Source organism: Rattus rattus, chromosome 9 (assembly GCF_011064425.1).
Source record: "Rattus rattus isolate New Zealand chromosome 9, Rrattus_CSIRO_v1, whole genome shotgun sequence".
In the NCBI taxonomy this organism is placed as follows: Eukaryota; Metazoa; Chordata; class Mammalia; order Rodentia; family Muridae; genus Rattus; species Rattus rattus.
Window position 1 is genome coordinate 33,961,746 of NC_046162.1, and position 18,391 is coordinate 33,980,136.

Consider the following 18,391-nt stretch of genomic DNA (forward strand, 5'->3'; position numbering starts at 1 on the left):
CCATGTGCAGGTCCTGGCCCCCAACCTCAATGGCCATGTGGCTTTGGGTAGGTGGGTCATACATTGGAGTCTCCGTTGCTTTGGCTGCAGACTCAGGTTATGTAACAGCACCTTTCTTAGTGTGCTGGCTCGTCAAGTATTGAGCAAATATGGCTGTCACCATTAACGGGATCTTTCTTCGTTTTAATCACAGGCGGGTGGCTTTTCTCATCTTAACGAAGAGACTGGCTGGTCTTGTGGGCTGTCGTGGCTCAGGGACACCAGAAAACCTGGATGTTTTGGGAAGTGGTCCCTCCCAGAATCCTGAGGGTGTTTTGATGCCCAATGTGACATTCAATCCGGAAACTCCATCCGAGTGCCCTTCCTTTCCCCAGACCCTAGGACCTCTGTGTCCCTGTGTTCTGGGGGACAGTATCTTAAACTGTCACTCCTGGTACAGATGGCGCCAACGCCTTCAGAGGCCCCCTCAACTTCTTTCCCAGCTCTGCCTCCTTAGACCAAGAACATCTGGACCCAACAAAAAAACAACTGACCTCAATATTAATTAAATCATTAATTTGATTTCTCCAGACAAGACAGGGGAAGGGGACATTGCTTGGCAGTAGAAATATTTCCTGCCCAGATGAGAAGCATTTTAGGGAAGTCCCACGAGATATTTCCTGGTCTTGGTAAGGAGGGAGATGGAAAGAGAGAGCAAGTTCTAGCCAAGTAAAAGAGATCAGAGCTCAGAAAGCCACAGCTTTGGGGTGAGAGAAGTAAATAATACAGAGGTTGTATAAGAAAGCGCTTTGGGTTTGAGACTGGAGGCTGCTTCCTTGTATGCACAGACACTTAGACCCTGGGAACTGTTATCCTGGTGAGTCTAGGCTAATCCTGATCTGTTCTGTTCTGCCCCATACCACCTCAAACTTCTCCTGCTCCCTCAGGAACCTTGGCAGCCATGAATTTTTCTGGCCGGATGCTGGTATCTTCCCATCTCCTATGTTGGTTTCAGCAGAGCTTAAAAAGTGCTTTCATCTCTGATGCCCAAGAGGGGGTCAATCCAGATGCCCACGGGCACCATCTGGTCCAAGCCAGCCTGGCCTGCTGTACCCCACCCTTGTGGCTAGATTCCCATGTACTCTCCATTCCAACCCGATCATGTGTCCATGTGCTGAGCCCATCTCTAGATGAAATGATTCTGGAGCCCGGGTTCTATAACTAACACCTGTTTAGTTTTTCCCCAGACTCCATTGTCTCGTCTGCAAAATGGGCATGAACATCTACCTCATCCAACTTGTCCGCATCCTGGTGACAAATGCCAGTTGCTCAAATACTTTTGTTACATTGATTGATTGATTGATTGGTGTGTGTGTGTGTGTGTGCGCACACGTGTGCACATGCACACGCGTGATGCAAGCGTGAGTGTATGTGGAGGTCAGAGGACAACTTGAAGAACTCAGTTCTCTCTTTCCACCATGTAGGAAATCAAACTCAGGTCATCAGACTTGGTGGCAAACACCTTTCCCTGCTGAGCCATCTGGCTGGCCCAACTGTACCAAGCCAGAGTCAACTTCTAAAACGATTCTGTCCTGCAAAGCAGTGGCCTTGCATGCCATGCTTCCAAAAGCTTTTCTTCTCTTTGCTTCGCCTTCATGGGGGCAGCGGGGAGGACATGAAGACTGTTGTAAACACAGATTTTCTCTTGCTGGTTTGTGTTTGTCAGGCAGACCTTCAAATACCCTGCAAGGTCTTTGCTTCCCAATTAGGCAACGTGAACAGTAATTAACCACTTCTCTTTTTGGGCCGAACTGTCTAGAAGACCTAGTGGCGCCTAATAAAGAGGCATGAAAGACACTCTCAGGGGACAGCTCTCCTTGGGCTGTCTGCTTCTGATTTAAACAAGCCGTTTGTTTCCAGGCAAGATGGATTGCTGGGTTCTTCAGTGACTCAGGAGCCTGAGTGCACAGGGCTAGTTCTGGAGGGTTCTGTTTGTGGATCGGGAAGATCTATGTCCTCTCAGCTACTGTGCCTCTGTCGTCTACTGTGCCTCTGTCCTGCACACTTTGCAGTCTGTGCCCAGATTCCAATTGCTGGCTTTCCTGGCCCCAGAGCTTTGAAATCTTTAAATGGTTTGTTGGTTTGGTTGTTTTGAGTCCTTAGAGCTACCTGTAAGACAATCTCTGCCAGTAAACGGGCATAAAGAGCTTAAGACTGATGCCAGCGACTCCACTCGCAGTCTTTTATGGCCTTTTGCTGTTTAGACAATAAAACCACAGGCTTTACTGCATCTAGAACCCAAAAGACAGCCTTGGGAGAGAGGCAGTGTGGGTATTTTGTTTCGTAATTTTTTACTATGTGTATGTGTGTCTGAGTGAGTGTGCACATGTAGCGCAGATGACCTTGGGGACCAGAGAGGGCATCAGATCCCTTGGAGCTGGAGTTCCTGGCATTTGAGAACCACCCTGTATGGATGCTGGGATGCGAACTCTGGTCCTCTGGCAGAGTAGCAAGCTCTCTTGACCACTGAGCCATCTCTCCAGCCTCCTGGCATGGATCCCCTGCCAACTTCACTGTACAGGTGGGCATAGTGAGTCCAGGGGATTGACAGGACAGAAAGTCATAAACCCGGAACTGAGATCCTGATTTCCTGACACTGTGGGTTCAAATCCCATCTCTGCCAGTTCATAGTTCAGAGAGCACATGGCTAGGAACCGTAGGCAGCCTCTAGTTATTTAAGCCTCCATTGTTTTTCATCCATACAGAAGCCAAGGGTGCTCTCTGCAGGAGAGAATTGGCCGAAAGGAGGCGTAAGTGTCCCACGTGGAGGTTGGCATGGAGAAATGACCCCTCTGCCTGTGTCTGTGCTGATATAGCTCTGCCCACATGGTCGGGCACACTGTACCCACAGGGCACTCCTGACTCTGACAATCACAATGATCTGATGATGTGATCCATACTTGGGGGCATGGGGGTGATGGATGAACGTGGCCTGGAATTCTAAGGGAGTCTTCAGGATCCTGCTGCCCAGGGAGCACTCTGCGTCTGTCTGTTTAATAGGGAGAACAAAGGCGGTGACCAATGGGCAGTGACTTTATCCTCCATGCCTCCAGGAAAAACTCAGTTTACAAAGCGCCCCTGTGATAAGGTTTGAGTGAGCACCCTGCTGCTGATCATCTTTACCATGAACTGGAGGGAGGCCGGCTCCGCTCCACAGGGTTGGGGTGCTGCACTCCTGGTCCTTGTGGGTCCTGCCTTGTGGATCTCTTCATCTCTCTGACTGTCACTTTCATAATAAACTATGTTTGTAAATCCTTTTTTTTTTTTAAAACAGGAGATGATCCAGCTGACTTCATCCCTTAAGGTCTTTAAATCAGGATCAAGAGATCAGAAACATGAAGTCAGGGGGATTTGCAGTGTGAGTGGCTGTCGAGGGGAGCACGTGGCCAAAAGCCGTAGGCAGTCTCTAGGAGTTGCAGGGACCAGACCAGTAACAAGAAAGGAAAGGGTTAGGTGTGTGTGTGTGTGTGTGTGTGTGTGTGTGTGTGTGTGTGTGTGTGTGTGTGTGTGTGTGTGTGTGTGTAGGCTGTTCATCTGTGATCGAGCCACCAGGGAGGCTGGAGCAGGAGGGCTGTGAATCCCAGAGTAGCCTGGGCGATAGCAAGGTACTGACTGGAACCAAGCAAACATAAGAGGAGAAGCCCTCTGACCTGCACTTATGAAGAACTAACTTCAGCTGTCAGCTGTGTGAGCTTGAAAGGCCTGTGGTCCCTTAAAGGAACAGTCAACCGAAACCACAGCCTTGCACGTCCCCAGGCAGAGATCTAGACTTGTTAACCCACAGAAACCGGGAGCTGAGTTTCAAGCTGTTGTGGGTAAAGAGATGGGTCGGCAGTCAAGACTGATTGCTGCCTTTACAGAGGATGTGAGTTGCCTTCCCAGCACCGACAGAAGGCAGCGCACAACTGCCTGTAACTCCGGCTCCGGGTGACCCGACGCCCTCTTCTGGCCTCCATGGGCACTGCACTCACATGCAAGCACGCACACAAATGAAAATAAACTTTAAACGAGATTGAACCGCTAAGTTATTAGTCACTTGTTACGTAGCAGTAGTGACAGATCTTAAATGAAGAGCACACCTGAGGCTGTGTCACTTCCTACTGCTGCAAATTGCCATAGAATTTAAACTCTTCACACAGCAAGCGTTGATCACCATCATACAGTTTGAGGAAGGGGCACGGGCCTGGGTATCTCTTCCTCTGGGTCTTTGCCTGGTACCCTTCACCCTCAGGGCCCATGTCCTTTTTTCGTTTGGATCTCTGCTCTAATGCTGTGTCTCTCTGTGGGTCTTTTCAAAGACGTTAGTGCCCATTGCTCTTACTCCCGTCACACTTACTGTGGTTACATGTGGGCCGCAGGAGATCTATGGAAGTCCTAGCCCTAACTATATGGGAATATGATTCTTTTAAATGTCTAATCGTGTGGGGGTGGGGCATATATGCGGAGGTCAGGGGAAATGTTATGGAATAAGATCTCCCCTTCTACCTTAACAGGGGTTATAGGGATCAAACTCAGGTCACCAGGCATGCCCCTAGCCACTGAGCCATCTCACCCACCCAGAAATGTGACTGTGACTGGGATCTTACCGGAAGTCTTTTTTTTTTTTTTGCAGATATAATCAGTTAAGGCCAGGTCTTACTAGACTGGGACTGGGATGCCTCTAACCCAGTGACTGAGACCCACGGAGAATAAGAAAAATTTAGTCACTGAGACAGTCACAAGGAACATGACATGTGGTCACGTGGGTAACTACTCAGATGATGTGTCTAAAAGCCAAGGAGTGGCAGTGCTGGGTGGCAACCACGAGAAGTTAGGAGATAGTCAAGCAGCGTCCCCCTTCCATGCTTCGGAGTGGCTGGCCCTGCTGAAGCCCCTGTCGGACAGGCTTCTGGCCCGCAGAGCTGTGAACTCTGAGTTCAGAGTAGGAGCTTCTGTTGCCTTCATTCACCTTCATAAGCTTGGGGGTATTTGTTGCACCAACCTCACAAAGCCGGGGTGTCCTTACTGCTATCATCTCTCTGCTTCCTGTTGAGTTTGTGGCTTTGCTTTGACTTCTGTATTACCCCACTTCAATGCAAGGGTATTTTTTTTTCCTTTTAGAGAAGCTGACTTCTGCTCATTTGCAGTGAAAGATTCTATACCCAAATCAGTGCTCCGAACAGAACTCACTGCAAATGTAATAAGTGGATTGATTAATACATCAGATATTAATAGATGTAATCTTCCCCTGAGCTACCCTCTCAAACCTGACCAGTATATTTAGTAAAAGTGCCCCTTACATGAGCCTCCTGCATATGGCACTCCCTTACAATTAGAAAATTGAGGAACATGATGGTTCAATATGAATTTATGTATTTGTTTGTCTGGGTTTGAACCCAGAATCTTGCACATGCCAAGCAAAACGTTCTACCATCGAGCCACATCCCCAACCCTACGTTTTTATTTTTATGATTCACAAGACAAGATTGGGAGGTTTTGTGTATGCATATACGTGTGTGCATCTTGAGAACATGCTAGCATATGTACATGTTCATGTGCATGTGGGCATGCGTGAATATGTGTGCATGTGTCTGTGGAGGTCAGAGGATGATAGCTTTGGATAACATTCCCCAGACACCTCCCCACTTTACATTGCTGAATGTAGGGTGAGTCAGTGGCCTGGAGCTCATCACAGTTTGGTCAGCTGTCTATTGAGTCCCAGAAGTCCCCCTGCTACTACCTCCCAAGTACTGAGATTCTAAGTGTATACCGCCATAGCTGGCCTTCTCACATGGATCTGGGGATCAAATAGGCCCTCATGCTTAGAAAGAAAGATTTTTCCCAACTAAGACAACTCCTCAGGCCAAACGAGTTCCTTAGGAAAAATATATATATTGAACAAAAGCCTCAGACATGACCTCTATTAAAATAGTTATATCGCTAGCAGGGCCACTTCAAATGTTTATGTAACCACACCCTCTGTATTAGTACATTTGTACTCCAGGTTTCCCAGAGTGCCTGATTGGAGAACGGTTTAAAGTTTCCCTGAAAACAAGACATGGTAGGCAGGGGAACCCTTAAAGTTAATTATGAATAAAGTCCTCTGGGGCTCCTTTGAGAATCTGGTGAAAGCTCAGGGCTCGGACAGAAGTGCCTATTCATACGGAATCGGACTTGAGGGTTTCCTGTTCTCAGGTTGAAAACTCAAGTCGGGAAGAATTGTGCAAAGCGAGTTCATGTTGAGACTCACCCGGCCTCTGGCTAGATGTCTTCATGGGCAGGGAGTGCAGAGAGCAGGGTTCTGCTGCTATTGAACACCGACCTTTAAAGTGTTAGATTGGTGTGGTGTGAAGTGTGATGTGGGGTGTGTGTGTGTGTGTGTGTGTGTGTGTGTGTGTGTGTGTGTGTGTGTGTGTCTGAGAGAGAGATATTGTGGGGGGGTGAGATGTGGTATGATGTCTGATGTGGTGTATGTGGTATGAAGTAGTGTGTGTGTGAGAGACGTGTGTGTGATGTGGTATGATATGTGATGTTATGTGTGTGTGTGATGTGGTGTGTGTGTGTATGTGTGTGTGAGATGTGGTGTGTGTATGTGGTATGATGTGGTGTGTGTGTGTGTGGTGTGTGTGTGTGTGATGTTGTGTGTGTGTGTGTGTGTGTGTGAGATGTGGTGTGATGTGTGATGTGTGTGTATGTGTGTTTGGTATATGGGGATGAGATGTGGTGTGTGTGTATGTGTGGTGTGTGTGGTGTGTGTGTATGTGTGGTGTGTGTGGTGTGTGTGTGTGATGTGGTGTGTGTGAGATGTGTGTGTGTGTGTGTATGTGTGTGTGGTGTATGGGAGTGAGATGTGGTGTGTGTGTGTGTGTGATGTGTGTGTGATGTAGTGTGTGTGTATGTGTGGTGTGTGTGATGTAGTGTGTGATGTGGTGTGTGTGTATGTGTGGTGTGGTGTGTGTATGTGTGTGATGTAGTGTGTGATGTGGTGTGATATGAGATGTGTATGTATGTGTGTGGGGTGTGTGTGTGTGTGTGTATGTGTGTGCGCGCGCGCGTGTGTGTGTGCAGGTACTTGAGTCCATGCATGTCCATGTAGAGGCTACAGGTTGGGCATCAAGTATCTTCCTCTCTCACTCTCCGTCTTTCTTTTGAGACAGAGCTTCAAGTAGCTTCGGTTGGACAACCTTGAACTTCTGATCCCTGAAATGCTAGGCTTAGAGGTGCATGCCACCACACCTGGTTTCTGTGCTGCTGGGGAGCCCGGGGCTTTGTGCAAACCAGGCAGGCATTCTACAAACTGCGCTCCATCCTCAGCCACTGCCCACCTCTTCCTTTTAAATTCTAGGCTGTCTTTAGAGTGAGAACAAGTGTTCTCGCTGGGTGGCTGGGTTTGCCAAGGTATGTACTCACACAGCCACCGGCTTAGCCTGTGAGCATTTTACATGCGCACAGATAACTATGCCTTGGCCAAAAAAAGAACATGGGGACAGAAGAGTCAATGCCAAAAGAGTTCAGAGCAGCTGCCTCGGGAGGTGGACGCCAACCTTGGCTGGTCAGCTCAAAGCAAGCCACAGAGCTGAGGAAGGGCCTCCAGAAATGGCTGAACCAGATGTTGATGGGCCAGGACTTTCCATTCATTTATGAGTTGAGCCCAGCAGCTGCTCCCTGTTTGTCAAGCAGATGTAGCATGGCCCCGGACATGGAAAGGCTGAGGCGCTTGGAATTGAAAGAGACTGATGGAGTTGGAGAGAGCGATCACTTGCACTCTTAGATAAATGGGGCGGAAACATTTAAACGTGAATGAGCCGTATTATGATGGCTGAGCCGAGAGACGGCTGAGAAGAAAGTCATGTTACTGTGACAGATGATCCCCCTTGGGCCTCTGTATGGTGGGACGGTTGGGTCGATCACTGAGGACATGTCTACAGCCCATGTCCCCATAGCCAGTGGGACCTTCAGGGACGATGTCCCACCTTCTCCCTGTGACTGACTCTGGTTTCCCCAGCTGTAAACAGTCACCCAGAAGATGGTCGGTCTTTGTTGATAGAACAGGACCTCTTCGAGGACAGAGCCTCGTGAGCTCTGGCTGGAATGCTGATCTAAGGCTGGGGCTCAGCCTCCGCCTTGTTCTTGGATCGTGTACGGTGGCCTAGCTGGGACTTCTCTTTGCAGGGTCAAGGCTATGCCTGCCTCTCTCTCCTTCAGCTCACACCTGCTCTGAGGGCTCACTCCCTCACACAACATGCCGTCCTGTGGTCTTTTTGTAACATGGCGAGGCCTGTGGAAACAGTACAGTTGATTCTTTGTATCTGTGTGGTCCGAATCTATGGATTTGACCAGCCACAGGTTAAACATATTTGGCGGGGAAAGATTGCATCTGTATGAAACGTATACAGACTTTCCCCCTTCCATTATTCCCAGAAGTTCTGGGTAACAACTGTCTACATAGCACTGACCTTGTATTATAAGCCACGAGATGATTTAAAGTATACAAGAGGATTGTGTGGGCTATATTTAATACCGTACCATTTACATAAGGGAATTCAGCGTCCTCCAAACCTTGATATCCAAGAAGGTCTTAGATTCAATTCCCACAGATATGAGACCTGGTTGTTTCTTACAGCAAGGCGGTGAACACTACCCAGATAGACCAGAAGGAAGAGGTAGGAGATGAAGAGGATCCCCATTCCTTGGGCAATGTCCCAGAGGTTGTGAGGTCCTTTCTAATGATGTTGCAAATAGGAGATGGCTAGGGCTCAGTAATAGAGCTCTGGCTTTGCATGCCACCTAGGTTCAGTCCCCATCACTGACCCCCAACCAAAAGAGAAAGCCGTCAACTTGAGTTTACATTGGCAATGGTTTATATAGACTGGGGTAGTGGTTTAGTAACTAAAGTGTTTGCCATGACAAGTGTGAGGACCAGAATTCAGATCCTCAGTGCTCACATGAATGTCACGTAGGCATGGCAACCTGCCTGCATCCCAGCCCTAGTGAGGCAGAGGCACGAGATCTCTGGAGCAAGCTGGCTAGCCAATTCAAGGAACACACTTGGGAGAGACCCAGCCTCAATATATAAGGTGGAAAGTGATTGATAAAGACAGCCAGTGTCACTCTCTGGCCACCACGCACACAAGCATGGGCACATAAGCATTCGTACCATGCAACGATCTCACACGCACACCATACACTCGTGCACGTGGGAAAAATAAAGGAGGGTTTTATCCATCCACAGACATGTGCCTGAGAGAATTGAAAGCAGAGACTGGAACAGACTTTTGTACTTGTGCAGTCATTGCATGTTAATCCCAACAGCCTGCAGATGGGACAGGCGAAGTGTCCATCAGCAGATGCGGTGAGCAAAGTGCGGCCTGTGCATCCAGACAAGGAAAGGCACAGAGTGGTATGAGGTTGTGGCAGTAGCCACTCAGGAGGCTGAGGCAGGAGAATCAATTGAGCCCAGTGATTAGAGGCCAGCAAGGGACAATATCGCCAGTCCCTCTGTCAAAGAAACAAAAAAAGGACGTCCTGACACATGCCACAGTGTGGATGAAGCTTGAGGACCGCGCTAAGTAAAAGGTGCCAGGGGCTGAAGGACAAAAGCTGGTCCCACTGAGGCAAAGCGCTTGAAGTAGTTGAAGTAGAAAAAGAGGAAGCCGGGGTTGGGGATTTAGCTCAGTGGTAGAGCGCTTGCCTAGGAAGCACAAGGCCCTGGATTCGGTCCCCAGCTCCAAAAAAAAGAACCAAAAAAAAAAAAAAAAAAAAAAAAAAGAGGAAGCCTGTCAGTGACTGGGAGAGGGTTGTTACCTTGGGGTTTAAAGATTGCTTATATTTTCAAATTATATGTATGTGTAGGTGTCTTGTGAGTATGTGCACTTGAGTGCTGGTGCCCTCAGAGGCCAGAAGAGGGCGCCAGATCCCCAGAAGCTGGAGTTACCTGACACAGTGGTGTGTGGGTGCTGGAACTAAACTTGGGACCTCTCCAAGAGCAGGATGCACTCTTAAACCTTCTGAAATTTATTTAAATAGTCCTACCTCTCCCCATCCCCAGTACACAGCAAGAGGAACCATAGACTCAGACCTTCTACCTGCATCTCCTGGGAAACAGACAGGAAGGTGTAGACTACGTGTGGCCCACCTCAGGTACACCCTAAAACTCAGCACTCCTAGATCCAAGCTCAGAAGGACGAGCGCTGTGGGGTGTGGTTGTAAGTGAGGTGTGGCCTCCACTGCAGGGCCTTAGGAGAGAAAAAAGGCAGCTCGAAGCCCTCTGGAAATGGACGCTGTGGTGTGGTTAGTATTCTCCCATTCACTGCCCTGGAGCAGTTCCTGCCACACCCACCCCAGGACCTTCCACCTCTTCCTGGAGCACCCATTACCCCTCAGACCAGGGGCTGCAGTGGAATCATCTCTTTTTCAACTCTTCTCAGCACTGCCAAAGAAAACACTAAGGCCAGCATGTCCTCGAGGCTGGGGGACACTTGCTGATTTCCCTGTCCCTGACACACAAGCTTCTCGTGCCAACCCTCCATCATTTTGCTGTATCTGGTTGTAATTCAATAGTTTCCCTCCCTGTGTATTTATTTTTAGAGTCCCTTTCTATTTTGGGCAAGGAGAACTGGTTTTCTGTATTCCAAAGTGTATAACATTTATTTTTTTAAAATAACTTTAAGTAAAAAAACATGGGTCAATTTGAAGGGTAATAGTAAGTCAATAGTAAGAGATTCCCAGCCTAAGCGGGAATCAGGAAGTGCGTGGGAGTGGGGAGGTTTGGCTCTCACAAGTGGACCTTGGAGAGGCCTGCAGGATCCCCAGACATCTCTCACAGCTGAGGAAAAGTGTGACCTCCTCCTGCTGGTCTTTCTGACAGACCCTCCTCAACAATGACGTCATCACTGGGGGTCCCAGCCTCCAGCTAAGAGCTGGCAATGTTTGCTGGTGTGGGAGGGCCTCCACACAAGCTGTGTCGGGATATGTATGTGTGTAGATCTCACACAGTGGGATCCTGCTTGTGAGCAGTGGGCTGGATACCCATGAGGGAAATGGTGCGGCTCTGGTTAACCAGCAGCTTAGCCCTTGTGTCTCCACTCCCCTTTGGATGGTATGACCTGCAGGAAGAGGGAAGAAGGGCATTGGTGTAAAGATACAGACAGATGCATACATAGAAAGACAATAGAGAGATGATAGATATAGACAGATGATAGAAGGAAGATCAACAAGCAGATCATAGATGATTAATAGATCATAGATATAGACAGATGATAGATAGAAGGTAAATGGGAGATACATAGGTAGGTAGATAGATTGGTAGATAAGAGATGATTGATAGATGATAGATGATAGGTAGAAAATAGATAGTTCAAAGATAGATAGATGCATGAATGTGTAGGTAGATGGATGGATGGATGGATGGATGGATGGGTAGGTGGATGGCTGGATGGGTGGACGGATGGATGGGTAGATAGATGGATGGGTGGGTGGATAGAGGTGTTGGATGGATGGATGGATGGATGGATGGATGGATGGATGGATGAATGGATGGATGGATGGATTGGTGGGTGGATAGATGGATGGGTGGATGGATGGGTGGATGGATAGATGGATGGGTGGATGGATGGATCGGTGGGTGGATAGATGGATGTATTGGGTGGTTGAGTGGATGGATGGATGTCTTGGGTGGGTGGATGGATGAATGGCAGGCAGGTAGATGGGTGGTATGTGGAGGGGCGGGAGGTGATGATGATCCATCTAGGAACAGTTGTCTGCTTAGTCTAGGAAGATTGCTTAGATCCTGACTCCTCCTCTAGGGAGGACAGTGCTAACCTGTCCCCTAGGAAGCACAAAGCTTGGGGTGCCTAGGCATGGCCTCTGTACCCCCATCCCCTAGAGCCAAGGGGTAAAAGGTTAGTTTCCTCTCCTGAAACAGCTATAGGAAGAGATTGAAGTCAGTCTTCGAAAAACAGTTACAGGGCTCAGCTGGCAAAGGCGCTTGCCACCAAGCCAGGAGACTTGAATTGTTTCCCTGGGCCCAAATGGTAGAAGGAGAGAACTGACCCTGCACACATTCACCATGTCTTGTGCACAGCATGCCTTGCTGTGTTAGCACTCTTACTTACATGTGCCTCCACCCTAGTAATCCCATCTACCCTGAGGTACTCCCCAGAGCCAAACATGTTGGCATCCATCATGCTTCGGACTCAAGTACTAAAAACCTCTTTACTTAATAAAGTATCCACACTTAGGTATCTCATTATAGCAATGGAAAACTAACCAACACACAACCCTGCAAGTTCTAATTTAAAGAAGAAGAAACAGGCCAGGCAGAGGGGGGGTATTGGAGAGGCATTTGGAAGGCCCCTGGTGAGCATTGGTGACTCTTGATGTTCCTACAGTGACTGTGGGTGTAGATGCTAAGATTCACAGCTAGGAGGGTGGGACAGTGTCACTCAGATGGGATTTGTGGGGATGGTGAACACAGCATGATCAGGACAGGGGAGGAGCAGAGAAGGCTGGGGTCATGTGGATAAGACGTCTTGGATCACAGAGATTTTAGTCTCCCTGTGGGTCACTAGCTGTTAATTTACCACCATGAATCTTCCTGCTTCCGGCTCGGAAATCCCTCCTGCTACTTGCTCAACTCAATAATCTACTTATTTATTACACATTGAGCTGCTGCGTTAATCCTACCCCAGCCCCAATACCAAGTAGAATGTAAATGCCACCAGGGCCAGAGAGCTCCAAAGGGCCCAGAACATTCTAGAATATTTTAGAAAGGACCAAGGCGAGAGAGGGTCTCTTCCTCTTGCACACCCTGAAGGTGGTCTTGCTTTGCCCTGGGACAGAGCCTTTCCCCCCCTCCACACCCCCAAGAGAGCACCACAGCTAGCTTGCCAAAGGCCTGTGTCGAGGGGTTATCTGCTGCTGTGTGAAGAATGCTTTTAAACCATGCCTGGGTTCCTGACCTTCTAAGAGAGGAAACAGATGCACCATTTAACCCGTTCTTGTCTCCAGAGGAACCCAGGGAGTTGGGTCAAGCTAAAGAGAGGCTCAGTCTTACAACCAAAGGGTTAATGCCAGTCTGGGGTTCCCAGACCCCAGATTCTGTAAATCTCAGAGTTCACACAGCCTCTCTTGGAAGTCATCACCCACCAGAATCCTGATTAACAACCAGGAAGGAGGTCACAAGGACAGGCTCAATACACAGACCGCACAAACTGTGTGGGGTAGGGGTCGGGGGTAAAGGGGGTCTTTGCTTTTGCCACTGTGGGTCAGGGGCACTTAGTCCCCACCAGGCTGGACCTTGGATCGGCTCTCAAGTCTAATGATAGCTTCACATCCCTACTGAATGCACCTCTTCCCCTGCATCAGCCGGCCTGCCTTCAGCACTGTAAGTCACCAGTAAACACTGTGACCCTCAGGCAGAAGGTGCACGTGCCATTCAGGGCTTCTCTTCAAGCCCAGGTGCTCCTGTGTGGCCCCAGACAAGTCACAGGGCCCACTGAGCTCCACTGCCTCCTCTTCAGAGCCCCGTTGCAGCTATGGTTAGGAGGTGAGGTCACGCAGAGGATCAAACATAGCTTCTAGGCCAATTTCGTTTGGCTTATGCTGTTTTAAAGAGGTTGAAATATCAATCAAAAACATAGACGATGATGTCCCTCCAAAATCCAGCTCCCAGGGCTGGGGAGATGGCTCAGTCAGTAAAGTGCTAGCCCAGAGTTTGATCCCCAGAACTCACATTTTTAAAAGCTGGGTGAGGTGATGTGTGCGTATAAGCCCAGTCTTGTATAGGTGGAGCTTGGTGGGTTCTTTGGAGGATGAGATGCAGCCTGAGGAGTGACAACCAAGGTTGACCTGTGGCTCCCACATGTGTGGGCATGCATGGATACCTACACACACGTACATATGTCACACACACACACACACACACACACGAAAAATATCTGTGGTTTTTAAGGTTGAACTAGAATGTTCTAGAAGCCCAAGGATCCTATCATCTCTGCAGCCACAGCATTTGTGGGTACCCCAGGGAACAGTGATTGAAGAATAGCGATGTGTTTAATCATGTCTATCAGGAAGAAGGTGTCTGTCATGTTTAACTAGAGCACACGATGGAAGGAGACTTCTGGAGGATTCTCATTCACCGTTCTATAAGTGGACATAAATTACGGTGTCTCTGTCCAGGTGGTGGCATATATTGAGCCCTGAACAAAAAGGAGAATCCTACACCTGTTCCAAAGATGAACTTGAGGACATCGTGCTGAGGAAATAAGTCACAGGAAGATAAATGTCGTGTGACGCTTCACTTACAGGTGGCAAAAGGGGGAAGACTGAAGAGAGTGTATGGGCGGTCGATGGCTGGGAGAGAGAGGATAGGGAATCTGTGTTTGATGGGGTCAGTTTTAGCCCATGGAAGGAGGAGAGGCTTCTGAGGATGGTGGTAATGGTAGTAGCTTAATTATGCTAATGTAGACACGCACATTTAAAAATGGTGAAGATGTGGACAGGCAGGATGTCTCAGTGGTAAAGGCTCGCCATACAAGCCAGAAGACCTGAGTTCAATGACCCACTAAAGGTGGGCAGAAAAAACCAACCCTATGAGCTGTCCTCCAAACGTGCCGTGCACACACACACACACACACACACACACACACACACACATACACACACACACACACACACAAATGCATGCTAATAATATTTCATTGATTTTAAATGTTTCAGTAAATGCAGACAGTTAAAGAGCATATTGGTCTAGAGCTATAATCCTAGCGCTAGGAGATGAGGCAGGAGAATGGCAAGTAAGAAGCCAGCCGGGGCTACCTAGTGCAATTAAAGCTAGTCTAGAGAATGAAACGGTGCCAAGAAGAGGAGGAGGAAGAGGAAGGGAGGAGGGAGGGAAGGAGGGAAGGAGGGAAGGAGGGAAGGAAGGAAGGAAGGAAGGAAGGAAGGAAGGAAGGAAGGAAGGAAGGAGAAGTGGGGATAAAAATAAGAATCAGACCCTGTACTTAAGTCACTGAAGTTTTAAGAGTGGCAGAGCTGGGCCTTGGCTGCTAGTGGGCACCTACAGATTGGTGTGGGGACCCAAAGTTCACCCTTCTTAGCCACATGCCCCAGCCACACTAGTGGTCAGGAGGCCTGCCACAGAAGCCCTCACTTGGTGTCTCAGGCCCTCAGGCCGGTGTGGAAGAGGGAGGAGTCTCCAGGAATTTATGCTCTGCAACAGACCTAGCGGACTAAACAGCCAGTACCTGCACAGTGTCTGTGCTGCCGAGGAAAGGCCAGATGTTAGAGCTCTTGTCTGTTTATAAATGAAATGTCTGCTACATCCAGACCCCCTGTGTTTACACTATGGCTGGGAAGGGGGCTAGCCAATGGCAGCTAGCACACATGTAGAAGGCATCGGGGGGGGGGGTGGCTCCCTGGCACTCAATCACTTGCCTCTTGGCTCTGTGACCTTTGTGAGACAATTCCACTTCTGCCTCAGTTCCCTCACTGTAAAACAAATGTAGTAACACTAGCCTCTGCCTAGGCTCACAGGCCAACGAATGTTTATAGAGCACATTCAGAACCAGGCCTGGTATACAGTAGATGCTCAATTCATGCATTGTTCTTATTCCTGCTTCCTGTCCTGCCTTTGTTCCTCTTCTAGCTCCCAGCACCCCCTCCACACTCAGCCCCCATTCCACCAAACCTCCCCGGCATGGCTAGAGCACTTACGATCCAGGGATGTCCTTGGATGATCTTACCATAACGGAAAGCAACCTTTACATTACTTTGGTGGTCCTTGGCCTATGGTAAAAAACCTCCTCCTACCTCAGAGACTTTTGGCTTTGGGATAATTGGAACCTCCAGACCCAAGTAGAGAAAGCCTGTCTGTGCTACAGAACTTCAGTTACACTTAATATATGTATGTATATTTCCTTTTATTTAGCTGTGCAACGAGGCGTGAAACTGCACCTAACCATCCACTTACTTGGCCCTTTGAACGCCAGCCTGCACGGCACTGGGACGAGGTGCACCGTGCCAGCCTGCAGCTGGTTCTGCTTTGGTTATTATTGCAAATACCCAGGGAACGCTGCCTTCCGGTTTCTCTCCCCCCCCCACCCCACCCCCCGTGCTCTGCGGCCGTCCGCACTCACTGATTTTCACACCAATTTCCACTCTGGCTCTGGTTCCGACGAGGGAGCCACAGGCTGTTTTGCAGAGGGAAACCTCCGGGCGATTTGATTTGGGCGGTGTTCTTTCTGTGCAGGCCTCTTAACGGTTCGAAGGGATCCGGTTCACGATTTGTACTGAAATTTGTTAAATCCTGGAAGGTTTTGATTTTGTCCCCCCCACCTCCACTTCTGTGTGTGCTGGGTCTTGTTTTTGTTGTTTCGGTAACGTGGAGTCCAAATTGAGTTAAAGAAGTTTTCCGACTCCATGTTTGGCTGCGTTTCACGTTTTCATCAGCTGTTACGGATCGGGAATATTAAATAGCACAACAATAGTAATTTGGGGATTTCAGAGCTCAATGGGGGTGATTTATAGAAACCTGAAGCTCTTACCATAATATTTTGTTAAATCCGTTTCCTCTTATTTTGCCTGATTTAATACAGGCTCTTCTCTCTGCTTCTCTGTCTCTTTGAATGACTGAAAGAAGTTAAATGCATGCAGGTCTGTCCCGCCTCCAATACAGAGATAAAAGGCTCCAATATGAAAGTTTCTCATAAGTTATAGCAATGGCAGAAGCATGTCGGGTTTTCAGAGCTGACCAGAGTCACTGCCTCAGCTGGTTTTGTTTAAAAATCGGGGTCGGAGATTGGGTCTGATTGCTGGAGGGAAAGAAGAAAAGAAAAGAAAAGGGGGGGGGAGGGCCTGACTTAAGTCTCAGAGACTCAATGTCATGTGTAAAAAAATGGTGGTCGTAAAATTGAGGGAAGTGACTTGGAAATGTCTGCCATGCCTGGCACCCAGGGAATGCTCGAGTGTGTGGTTGATTTTGGCATGATTCTTGTCTGCCTTCCCTCCCAGAGTTCACTGTGTGCTAGGAGCCAGTCTACTCTCCGACTTGCTCATTCGAACCTGACTCTGAAGACTGGGGGTGTAGCTCAGTGGGTAGAGCATTTGCCTAACAGGCCAGAGCCCTGGATCCCAAAAGTGAGGAGGGGCAGGAGTCCAAAGTCATCCTCCAATACAAAGGAAGTTTGAGGGTAACCTGGGCTACATGAAGCCCTGAGAGAGAGAGAGAGAGAGAGAGAGAGAGAGAGAGAGAGAGAGAGAGAGAGAGAGAGAGAGAGAGAGAGAGAGAAAAAAAAAGGAAAGAAGGGAAAAAAGAGACGCAGAGAGACAGGGACAGAGACAGAGACAGAGAATGGGGGAGAAGAGAGAGGATAATTGTTTACTTGCTGAGCTGGGAGCTTCAGGTTTTAGGAACCAGCCCTTGCCCCTCCCTTTCCCACACGCCTCCCCTCCCCCACACCTCCCCTCCCTTCACCCTTCCCCTTCTCTGATGCTCACCATCAGTTCTTTCTGAAACTGGCTTAGAACTTGCTGTATCTTCTCAGACTTGCACCCCTGTTATTTTGGATGTAGGAAAGAAAACAAAATCCCAGCCTGAATCCTCGGTGCTCAGGGAGCACCACACCCAGGACCCCCTGCCACCCATCACCATTCCAGCTTCCTAAGAGGTTAATTCAGTTAAGGTCCTCAGGTTATGAAGTGGAGGGGAGCTGAGGCCCAGACAGGCCAGGCAAAATGCAAGGTTGCAGAAGAGAAGGCCGTTCTGCCAGAAACCCGTGTGTTGCTTACCCTGGTGCCTCCAAAGTAGAGAAATCCCTCAAATGCCCTCGAAGCATCCCCAGCCTGTTTCAGGCTGTCGTGGTTGGTTTGTTGGCGTAGAGAGCAAAATCCCCCACCAGGATGCTGACTAAGCCGTTCTTGCATGGAAGCACCTCAAGCTACAGGGTGAGCCCAGGAAAGGCAGCCAGTGTCTTGGAGTCCCTTACCCAGCCTGCCCTTTGCCTCTGCTGCCTCTGCTGATGGAGGCAGACAAAACAGGTTGAGCGGATGGCCCAGGCCGTAGTCATCAGGTCTGGTGAAGTAAAGCCACTCCGCACAAGGCAGCACGGGAATGCAGCTCTGAGTCTCAGCCAGTTCTCATCTGTGCAGTCTCTCCAGACCCCAGTCCTGCTGCCAAAACCGTGAAGTGGCTTGTTTTGTTCAACAACCTGTGTTGGAGAGCCCCTCTCTTAAAGGTGGGACTGGCAGATTCCCATGGGAATTTTTCTTATTTATTGCCTTAACTTGGGGGTTGCGGGGGGGGGGGACCGACAAACCACGAGTGTGTTGTGAACTAGAACAGCTCATGTGTAGACTGTGGTGAGGTGGGGGGAGC

General features: G+C 49.0%; 1 protein-coding gene and 1 long non-coding RNA gene across 2 annotated transcripts in view; one reads left to right on the top strand and one right to left on the bottom strand.

The window, feature by feature from the left end:
- Nucleotides 1-18,391, top strand: part of Col23a1 (collagen type XXIII alpha 1 chain) — a 290,415-nt gene that overhangs the window by 81,272 nt on the left and 190,752 nt on the right.
- On the bottom strand, nucleotides 16,701-17,909 carry LOC116910515. Its single transcript, XR_004389157.1, has 3 exons — nucleotides 17,806-17,909; nucleotides 17,515-17,571; nucleotides 16,701-16,829 (listed from the first exon to the last, which is right to left on the bottom strand). It is a non-coding gene; the product is annotated as an uncharacterized LOC116910515 (long non-coding RNA).